The following is a 12,296-nucleotide window of genomic DNA, read 5'->3' as shown; positions in this document are numbered from 1 at the left end:
CAGCTCGAAGAATAGAAGAACACTTATCTCGTGTTAGACTTTACCGAGCGAGAGATAAGAAAATTTTATTCCCTCGTGGAAAAGCAAGTAGAGTCACGCGTTGTGCGATATTTCAGGAAAATATATATACGTAAAGTATATTATAGAGCTGCGACGAGGACGACGCTTCTTAACGAAAAAACGTGCTTCGACTTTAATTAGCTGCAGGAGAGTGGACAAAATCTTCGTTGGTAATATTTCTCGATCCTTCGTTAAGAAGTAAAACGTGTCTATTTGCAATTACGATTGTCGCGAGCGAGCGGCGATAAGAATCCATGTGAAATTGGGAGAAAAATTGCTGCAGCGATACAACGAAGCCTTAATTGTTCTAATGAGCGGTCGGAGAATGCTTTAGGAATTAATATACCGAGTGTTTCGTAATAGGTCGTTAAATTAATTGTTGACTCATGCTGCTTTTTATTGTTATTACCTATTGGAATGTGAGTTGGAGAGCGAGAGACAATAATGATCGTAATGTGAAAAGTGTAATTGGAAAGTGATGTGACGAGGGGGTGGTAGTTGCGTTGGGGAGAGTGTCGAATCGATTGAACGCGCGTAGCGAGAGATTAACGAGCGAGCGAATGCTGCGCAAGGCTCGAATCGGTTTGAATGGTTGCCTTCGAGAGCAGGCGGGGTCCGATTTTAAGAGGTTAGGCTGATGCCTGCTGCTGCGTGGATTTGTCAGAGTGAGAGAGCGCGCGGCACGAGGAATATCCTCGCGCGCCCACGCATACATATAGCTATAGAATATCGGAGATGAAAGCCTGCGGAAAGTGTCTTTGCGTAATCACCCTTCGATTCTATATCCCATACTCCCACACTTTGCTATCGGTACTTAAACCGAGCTGAAAAGAGCTCCCCTCTCGCAAATCTCTCCCAAAGATGAGCTTCTCCGAATCACCAGTCAAAATTTCAATTACCGATTAACCGGGAGATTTAATAATCCAATGCGTCTCGCGGGCAATATTTCAATAGTATAAAATAGAGGTTTTATCGTGCGGCATATATCGGATTTTCGTTATTCGCGCGCATTAAAGAGCGTGGGTTGGGTAGAAATTATATTCGTAAAAATAAGGTACAAGGGTTTTAATTGCACTGCAGAGAGTAAAAAAAGCCGTGATAGAAGCAGAGTGCCGAGAGTACTTTTAACACGGTTTAAAAAGCAATATATGAGAGGTTCTCTGTGTATAGAGTGTAGATGGAGGGAGGGGGAGGGGTGTCGTAAAAAGTTCATTGGCCAGATAGGCCGTAAAACGGGTGTAAAAATTGATCTCGGTAATATCGCAGTTGTCACAGGAGGGACGGCACGAAATGATGAATCGGCTCCATTCATGCGCTTCGTCGACCGCCTCGCGTAAAATAAAATTGCGCTGCAAAAGAAAAGCTACACGACTGCAGCGAGGCGTCTTCTCGTTAATCTTCGCGCATGCATATTTATGCGGTCCGCGCGTTGCGTGCAATTAAATTCTGCTGTTGTACGCAAAGGGTCGACTCTTACGCGCGCGGACAAACACAAACTCTCTCTCTCTCTCTCTCTCTCTCTCTCTCTGTTCCAAAATGTCGTCAGGTACGGATATAAGACGCGCGGAAGAAAAACAAAGGATGTGAAAGGAAGAGAGGGGAGGGAGAAGGGGGGGGGGGGCATGGAAGCTAACCGCAAAACAAGGGAGAACACAAGGAAGCGAGACGAGGAGAGCGAAGAAGAGGCTATAGCGAGAGGGAGGATCGAAAGGGAAGAGGAAGGAAGGGCCCCGATCCGCGATGGAATACAATAAATGCCGGCACAACGACCTCCAGTGGCTTCTCTTCCCACCAGCCAAATCGTTCTTCAAACTCCCTCTCGACCCTTCTCCATTGCAATATTCTTTCTTCTGCCCGTACAATTTTATTTTTTCCAATCTTTCATACGCCATTCTTTTACATATTACCCATCTACCATTTACAATTAACTCTACTTCTCGTTAATTATATAGAATTTTCTATAAAGTTTCGTCGCTTTATTTTACTTACAACCGTTGCAATGAATTTGAAACTCCAAACTTTATCCATAAATCGATCGAAAGAGAGGGGCTTACCTGTAACAAAAGGAGCAACATTTATTATTTTCATAAATCTTTAAAAGTTTATTTTTTGTAAGTTTTTCAGTTGTAAGCAACAAGGTGGTTGGATATTTTGTAATTTCAGTTATAATGGTTGAAAATAGGCTTTTACCATTTGGAGGGCATTGGATGTAAACAATATGGTAAGATTCTGTTTTAATTATTCACGAAGCTTGGAGGAGCAGGATTTATATCCTACAGTCTTTATTCCAGCCGAAAGGTCAAGTCTGCCTCGATATATGCTTATGCATATAGCCATGCCCTCTCACATCTCTTTTACTTTTCATTCATTTTTCTACACATATATGTGCATCATGTATATGTATATTCGATTACTATCAATGTACATAGAGTATCGATAAAAGAATTTATAATGATAAGGTGTAGCTGATATAGGGAACCGTTCTATAATTCTATTTCTTCTTGATTGTTTTCGCATATTAAAACTTTGAAGAAGAAGAGTCTCTTTGGTCTCAAGTTATTTGCGAGGATAGCGAAATATTCAGACAAAGGAGTATTGATCTAGTTCCGCTGTACGATTATCCTTTCCTTCGAGGGACAGTGTCTCCTATTATCCGTCAAACGACAGAGTTATCATTCATTTATCAGCCACCGAATCAACATACCAATCAACAAAATCCCTATTATTTCAGTCGACCTCGTGTAATTGTTAAGAATAATAGATTCAACTCTTATATAGCTTATCTATTGGAGCAGAAAAACGCGAAGAATATAAGTGAAATTTGTGCGAGTTGCAGAGAAAGAAATAGCTGTTTGGCTCGCTAGCAAAACAGAGGCAATAGAGTGTAAAAGATTTTCGTGGAAGAGTAGAGAATCTGACGTAATCGGATAATTCTGTCGTATAGCAAACTTCGTCATCTATCCGTTAAGAAAACTAGGTCGCAATATCATTGCACATATATTTATAGTTCCCGAAAAAGGACATCGGTTGGGAGAATTGGGGACATGAGCAGCCAGGAATACGTTGCCTCCAAGATTATTATTGGATCACTCACCGATATCTGATATTCGAAGAATAGCAACGGTGTAAATAACTACATAGAATTTTACTATATATATAACAGACGCTCGGAATATAATTGGAGCGAGTATCAACCGAGGAGCTGAAAAAACTTTGCAACTGTTATTACGTTCATCCAGCAACACCTGTTGATCACGCTAAAATTACTGCGAAGCGCTTCGATACGTTTATACAGGAATAAGAAATTAAGAGCTGAACGAAGAGGTTTTTTCAGGTTAGGAGAGAGAGAGAGAGAGAGAGAGAGAGAGAGAGTGATGGGCAAGTGGCAAGGGAGAAAACTAGAAAATAAGAAAGAAGTGTGTGTGCATGTGTGCATGAGAGAAAAAACGTACAACTGCACGAAGGGCGTCTATGAGAAAACGTTGGAGCAATAATGCGCACGTGTGCAATCGGGCGTGGAGCCTCGCAGTTTGGCCGACGTTAATGCCTTCATTTTCAGTCGTTTTGCAGACGGTATATAGAAGGGTGATGGAAGGTATGTAAGGTGAGCCGGGGGAGGTTGAAGGAGGATGAAGAAACGGCAGATGGAGGTCGACCGCGCCGCGGGAGTAACGAATGCCATGTTGCACGAGAGGGAGAGAGAGGTGCTCGGCGGATGGTGGTTTGCTTTGGGGACAGGATGGGAGGGGGGGGGGGGGGTAGATTCGGATGCAAAGGGAAAGAGCAAAAGCGCATTGCAGGAACGTCGTCGTCGTCGTCGTCGATGCGGTAACGAGGCACGAGCGAGTCTCACACTTCCGGGGAGCACGAAAGAACCGTTTGCGCCTGCCTACACCCTCGCACCCTCGCACACCATCGCAGCTCTTTCCTTCCAACTCGCTTTCCACGAAAAGAGAGAAAAAAGCACTTATTTACGATCCTCGCGCGAAATCTCCTCCACCTCCGCGATACACCCTACACTTTCCACAACACTTTATTATTAAAGCACCCTGAAATTATATATACTTTATATATGTATACGCCTTCAAGTTTTTTAATCTTGCAGCAGGCACTCGCTTTGTCAGACGCCACTTCCGCGTCGCCTATTATTTACTCGGCCACTCGCTTCGGCATTCGTTATCCATTTCTAAAATTCAACAAAGGACGAATGGTTATTTGCATATCCATCGAAATCCGCTTAATATACGTGCTTCGGCCGGTAGTGTACAGTTAGCTTTGATCCTATCTCCTACGATCCTTTGTATTTCGTGCATATAATTTACCGTGTCGATTCGATAAAGATGGAGCATGCAAAAACAATGGCACCCCCTTCCCTCCTATATGAATCTAGCTTTGTCATTAACGAGAACATACATGGGTATAATGACCTTTTTTCCTTCTTGCAAAGATCGAACAAAAGAATAATGCGATTGTTACTATATAAATAGGGATGAGCGAAAAAGAGGAAATATAATGCGTCGTTGTGGAAAATGTTAAAGTAGAACATTCCTATACGATAACATAGAGAAAAATATGAAATACGGTAAGTGGGGTATACACGATATGGAGCGAAAAGTGGGGGATAGCTGCGCAAGGATTCCAGAGGCGCTTTATCGTTGCTGCACATCCTTGCAAAGTTTGTTTGCCAATGTATCATCTGCTTCCTATGATGTCATACCTCCTCTTTTCCATAATAAAATCTTTCCTTTGAAAAAGCAGCTAGTGAGTTCATAGATTCGTAAACCGACAATTTCTACACACAAATATTCTCGTGAGTCACTCTCTTAGATCAGAAACACAACTATTGCTTCAGCATTTTCCTCCTTGAGTAGGAAAAAGTTTCGGTGACTCTCGATCGCTCGAAAATACAAGCGTTCCTTTCCATTTTCACAAGTATTATTCTGACCTATACATCAGTAAAGGGGAAAGAACACGATCGCTAAAGTGGCAATGACAAGCGAACGGAATGAAAGAGAGATAAATTTTCGTTGAATTGAAAAATTCTTAAGGAGACGGTATATAATTATAGAATTAAATTAATTGGAGGAGTCATAGCGATGCGAGAGTAAGAAAACACACTTTCTGTGGAAACAATCCGTTTGTAGGCAGAGCGGAAGATCAATGGTAAACGGAGGCGGTCACACGAATAATAAGGCATTATTCAGAGGGAAGATTCTGATAATTGAAGCAGTCCATACATGTATATAGTATACTAGAGAGAGAGGGAGAGAGAGAGGGTATGAATGAAGTAACTGTATCGAAGCGTATAGATTGCACCGGTTAGCTCATAAATCATGTCGAGTCTTTTTCCGGAAGTGGTGATAACCCATGGAACTGTATATATATTATATGTACACACGTTTGTATAGTAAGCAGCTTAAAACTCCTAGTTGCTCGTAAAACACTTAACGGCTTGAAACACTTGTAGCAGCTATATACCAGTGCACAAATAAGTAGCCAATTTCTTCTACTCGAGTTATAACAGTAAAAATATTGTCTTTCCTTTTTTAAACTATATAGATGAAAATTTTTATTTTCCTACAACTTGATTGATACTCAAAACTGAATTGTATAGCGATTAGAGAGAAATGGAAGATGAAATAAAAGAATTGACCTTGGACGAAGATTCATCGTCACTCGTTGCCTTATGTGAGATAATCGACGCGAACGTGTTTTTCTGATCGAAAGAGGGTGGGGGGAAGGTTGAAAAGAGAATGAGAGAAAGCTCGTGACGAATTTGAGAAGGGAAGGGTCCATATGGAGGGAAAATCCTGCTTGTGCAGTGACACGCTGATAGGTTGTTAGGATCAATTAAACAATCTCTCTCTTCCTGGCATTCTTTATAACCGAAAGTTGGATCGACGTGAATGGAGTCCTTTCATAACTCCCCGATGCTTATGCTCTTTCAATGTACATGCACGTCTCGTACTCCGATCAAAGCGTATTATATATATATACATATATAATACGCATAATTCGCGCATAACAGTACATAGTTGATTGATCCACTGGAATAACAAGTATATGCATAGAAATAGATATAGCAGAATGTATATATGCAAAATTGTCCAGCTTCGTATATCCGGTAGTGCGTAATGTCGTATAATTTTGTCCTCTGGAATAAAACGAAGAGAAAGGAAGAAATGTTGTTTGGGTGTCTGCACAGGCTGCAATATAGCGAGCAGCGAGCTAGAATGGCGATGATAAAATAGGCGTGCCTTCTTGGCGCGCGTTACCTTTCGTGGCTCTCGAGTCGAGCCTCGCGCGCTTCTGTTATTTTGTGCTACTTTGCCAGTGGCGCGCGGACGATTCATGTCCGAGCGAAGGCCACGCATTCGTGATCAGAACTAAGCTCTGACCTTGAAACGACGCGTCACGTGTCCAGAAGCATGTAATACCTGCATAAATGGAAATGGAACGAGAGTGTACGTCGCGTCGATGCGAGTTGCTCGAATGGTGAATTTGCAACAGGTGACGCCTATTCTCAGCGGGAAAGGAAAATCCTCCCCCTCCCCTCCTACTCTCTCGATTCAATCAAACTTTTCCTCGAGTCGTTCCAACGAGATGCTCTTTTCGAATAGATTAGGATTATTTTTTGTCGCTATTATAGAAGAGAAGAAAAGCTTTCTACTGGCTGATAACCGTTCTCGAATTTATGCAGCGAATCCAGTAGAGGAGAGAGAAAATCATCGGACCTTGATAGCACCAGTGGGCTTTATCGATCAACTCCATTGCTCGAGAAAATTGCGTTTTACGGCGTAGGCACAAATTTGCTCCAAGCATTCGAGCTTATCGGCGCTATTTGCATATAGCATCGAATTCGTTTCTATTCAATCCAGTCACGTCCCTTATTCTATTCATCGACTTCTGCAACACAGTCTTACCTATGATTACGCGGAAGAACATTTTTTCAATCCGATTCCCATCTTTGTAATCTAATAATAAGCTTATCGATGCGCCTTATATGTACATTTGTATATGTGCGTATTATTAATATTGCGAGACGAGGAGTTTGAGAGATCGTTCAACGAAATTTTGAACGACCATGTTGCGAGATAAATAATAAATAAAATATATTAAAGCTTTGGTGAATCGTAAAATAGAAATCTATAAAGTATAACATTTACGGATACAAATCTGCTCCGAGCATTAAAGCTTATTTTTTGCACAACATCGAATTCGATTCTATTCAATCGAGTCACGTTTCTTATTTTGTCCATCGACTTCTACCACAGCTCAATCGCTCTTGTTCATTACCGAAGAATATTTTTAAAATGCAGGAATTGTCATATTCTTGGTGTAATAAAGCCCATGGATGAGATTTCTACATCATCGTACATACCATTTGCAATAAAATGTTCTCATGAAAATTGTGATTCTCAGTGTAGGTAATTCAAAATTTCTCCAAGGACTCGAGCTTATCTTCGCAACATCAATAAATTTCTGTCTATTCAATCCAGTCACGTTTCTTATTTTATATCCATCGACTTCTATACTACAACAATCCCTTGCTCATTGCCGAAGAATATTTTTAAAGTAGAATTTTCATATTCTTACAACGTAATAAGCCCATCGATGGGGTTTTTCTATACATCATCATGCACACTGAGCGAAAAAATCGTTTGGATTTAATGAATATACATTAAAATGAAATAAATATCTGCAGTGAATACCGCCATTGAGCTAATTTATTTGATTTTAATGAAATTATTTGGATGAAATAAACCATGTTTTTGAAATATTTAATTGATTGGAAGAAAAATTTATTTGGTACAAGTAATATTTATTACGAAGAAGAAAATATTTAGTAGAATTCACGAAATATTTTATTGGATTCAACTAAATTTATTCAGTTAGAACAAATATTTGATACAGTCATCCAATATGTTTTTGAACTAAATATATATTTATTGGCAAATATGCAAAAAATGTTAAACCTACATGAATGTTCGTTAACGTGGAATAAATATTTCTTTAAAGGAATAAAATATTATATGACTATAACAGATAGTTCTTTGAAGCAAACGAATATGCGATCATTCATAATAATTATTTACTTGTAGCATATAAATATTTATTGGAAACAACTGAATATTCGTTTATTTCAAAGAACTCTATATTACAGTCATATAATAGTTTATTCCTTGAAAGAAATATTTATTCCATGTTAACGAATAGTCATGTAGGTTAAACGATAATTGCATGTCTACCATTTAATATTTATTTGGTTTAAAAACATATTGGATGACTATAATAAATATTATTTACGACTAAATGAATATTCGTTCAAGCCTAAAAATTATTTGACTACAGTAGTTTTTTTTTAATTGTAAAGAAATGAATATTCATTTAGTTGAAATCTATATTTGTCAGTCATGTAATATATTTTTTAATGAAATGAATATTCGTTAACATATAATAAATATTTCTCTCACGGAATAACATATTAGATGAATCAAATTAAAATTTCATTTAACTAATTGAATATTTGGTAAAGTACAATAAGTATTTTTATGCTATAGCTAAATATTTATTATACACAAACGATTATTCTTTTAGTTCAAAGCTGTATTTGTTACAGTCATCTTATATATTTTTCAATGAAATGAATATTCATTGGCAAATATGCAAAAGTATTAAAATGTACACGAATATTCGTTAACACAGAATAAATATTTTTTTCAAGGAATAAAATACTATATGACTGTAACAGATAATTCTTTGAAACAAACGAGTATTCGGTTGTTTCCAATAAATATTTATATGCTACAGATAAATATTTATTATACACAAACGAATATTATTTCCGTTGAAATAAATATTAATTTACAGTAATAATGTACTCATTTGAAAAAAAAATTATTTCTGATATTTCGTTTATTACACATTAAGTACATTGTATTTATTATATTGCAAATACTACACATATCTTGCCTCTAACTTATACAGTAAATTAATTAATATTATACACTGTGCTTGATTATCTGCTCTTTCAATTATAGTAACAGCTTCTTATATTATGGAGAATCTTTATTAACTAGGTAAACCTAACACAATCGGCTGAAATAAATCTGTTATTAATTTCAAATGGTTAAAGTACTTACGTTCTATACTTCTGTTGATTTGAATGAAGAAATTGTAGTCGGTTATTTTATCTAATATCATCCTGGATAAAATGTGAAAGAAATGCCTAGCTGTGTATATGTAACATATGTATTTATGCAGAAAACTTACATTTTAGTGTTGTTCGAAGTCAGCTTATATACAAAGCACCATGAATATGAATCACTTGTGAGAAAGACTCTCTAAATCTGCCATCTAGATGTGAAACATTAAACTAAATCTTAAATAAATATTATTTTGAATCAACGCAATTTTATGTTCAATACTACGACGGAAAACTTATGTTGCTTTAAATATTATTTGATTCGGATGAATTTTAAAATTGTTTGAAATAAATACAAATTTCTTCATATTAATCATTATTTGTTGGAAAGAAGACAATTTTTATATCTTTTTTAACCAATGTAAATATATATATATATATATATTTGATTGAAAAATTTATATCGAAAAGCTATGTAGATAAATGATTAAATGAAGTAAATAGTAAGCTGTTTGGAAAATGTTATTCTGTAAAAATTAGTCTGTCCGTCTTCCTTGTAACAAAATTAATAAAATGTTCAATGTATCTTAATATTGAAGGTTTGATCTTAATGAATAATTAAATAACATTTATTGAAAAAATGATTTATTCATAGAAACATGAAGTACTACAACAGTAATATTAATACAATTATGCTTGACAAATGAATCACAAAACTGAATAATTGTAGTTACCAAATGAAGTAACGTTAAATCATTATCATAAAAATTTGTAGAAATACAACATCATAACATTAACTTTCAATTTGAATCAATTTAAGTAAATCAAATTATATTGATAATTTATGTACAATGTACATACACCTTGCCACCTGTTATGTTGTGAAAATTATAAGGAGAGTAGTCAATTAAATCTTTTTGTTTGATAACTTCCCAAGAAGTAGATTCTACTACTTCATATGCGTGTAAGTGATTATTAAATGAAATAGTAGACATATTTAATACTATAAAATAAATTTCTCTATCCTCAGTAACAAGAACGTATTTTATTTTTGCAAATGTTAATAAAATGTCATTGGTGTCTACAATAAGTGCCATATCCGGTTGATATTTTGTACCATAAATGGTTGCCCAATTCACTAAGCAGTTCTTTTGATTTATATTTTCTGGAATTTTATGTTTGAAAGTACTATAATTTAAAATACAACACAATTCTTTCTCAAACACACACCCTACATCAAAACCATCACAAAATCCCTCACATTTTAAGAAACGATAATTCAGTTGCATTTGATGCTTTATGGCAATACTATGTGAAGCATTTAAACGTGATGTGATAGCTGAAGAGATATTTTTTAAATCTTTATGTTTTGCCTCATATCGCAATGAAGAAATATGTTTAATAGGTCCATACTTCTTAATAACAAGAGAATAGTGCAATAAAAAATGATGCTTTGGTTTTAGAGTTGTGGAGAACAATTGCAAATATAATTCATTGTGTTCAAAAATTAAATTAGAAAGCAATTTACATGCTCCATCACTAATTACTGGAGAAAAAGTAATGGAAATTATTTCTCGTAATAGTAACCATAATTTCCACGCCTTGTTATGCACCGGCACTAAATCGCCAATAATTAAACCGAAACCACGTACTAAACACAACATTTCTGACGCCGAGAGTATTAAAGAAGACTTTTTAAGAGAGCTATTACAAATAGAAGGTGGTTTATTTACACTGTTTTTACATCCAAAATCAAAAAAGGCAATTCTGCTATTCAAATTTTCTAAAGTAAAAAACTTTTGTACATTTATTAATTCGTTTAAAATATCTCTCATTTCGTATCTGCATATTCCCTCTAAAATATCATGCATAATGTCAAGAGTAATATTTTCTGTTACATCGAAACTATTTAAGGAATTAAAAACACATTTATTCACGATCCCTCTGGTATGATTCATCAAATCCAATCTGTAATTATCTTTTGTGCGTAATAGTGTGATATCTTCTTTTAATTGTGTATCACGAGTTGATTTATCTGCTAAGCATACACGGCAACAATACGAAGAGTTGAAACTAGTCACAAATCCAAGTATTTCGTTTGCTGCTAAATTGTCCCCTATAACGCATGCCACAGCAAAATAAATCTTTATCTCTTTTCCGGAAACATTGATAGTTATGCCGTCCTTTTCCAATTGGAATAATTGATCTATTAAGTTTCTCAACATTACTCTATTACCTAATTTCTTGTAATGAAATGTATTATGGAGTTGGACAACGAAAATATTCTTCAATGAACTACTATATTTATGTGGAATGCAAGATATACAATAGTATATACCACCAATTTTGTTTGCACCAGCATGTGACCCTAAGGGGTTATTTATCTCGAAATCATCAAAGTATAAAGTTAAAGGAAAGACAATTTTTCCAAAAAATTTTTTCTCAATATTTTTCCAAACTTCTCCATCTAAAATTGAATAATAATTATTACGTTTACCTCGTTTTCGATATTCAGAAGATATTGTATCAAAAACGTTAGGCAATTCTAAAAATTGTATTAATACAGGTTTCATTGGAATTGCTTCTATGGTTATATCTTTAAAAATTACATTATTCTTTCCCTTCATTCTGACAGATTTCATGTAGCTGTCAACTTTATGTGACACTGGTGCTATATAAGTACCATATTCCTTAAAATATTTGAAAATAAGGTATTCAGACTTTAAAGAATTAAAAATTGTCTGTACGATATTCGTCAATTCTGAAATTTTAATTTGATAAGATACATTGCCATATAAAGATATCTCTTGTAATAAATTACTAAATGTGCCCTTATATAAATCAAACAAACTTTCAATAACTTCCGTAGTAATGCTTCTCGACATTTTACAGAAACTATAAAATTTTGCAACAAACAAATATATATTTTTTGAAATTTGGTCAGAAACAGAATTTTTATTAGTGTTAACAGAAATATTTCGGACAACATCAATGATATGTGACGAATCAATCTCATTAAATTCAGCTTCTATTTCATTATTGATGTCTACAGAATTATGTTGAAGGCAAGGTGTAACCATTTCACTCGCTG

General features: G+C 35.6%; 1 protein-coding gene across 1 annotated transcript in view; it reads right to left on the bottom strand.

The window, feature by feature from the left end:
- Positions 1-12,296, bottom strand: part of Fit1 (Fermitin 1) — a 58,613-nt gene that overhangs the window by 14,815 nt on the left and 31,502 nt on the right. The gene's annotated exons all lie outside the window — the stretch shown is intronic.

Source organism: Prorops nasuta, unplaced genomic scaffold, assembly GCF_024137725.1.
Source record: "Prorops nasuta isolate Cenicafe-Biocafe unplaced genomic scaffold, Cenicafe_Pnas_1.2 PNAS00019, whole genome shotgun sequence".
NCBI classification, from domain to species: domain Eukaryota; kingdom Metazoa; phylum Arthropoda; class Insecta; order Hymenoptera; family Bethylidae; genus Prorops; species Prorops nasuta.
Note: the sequence above shows the minus strand (reverse complement) of the source record. Positions and strands in the feature narration are given on the sequence as shown.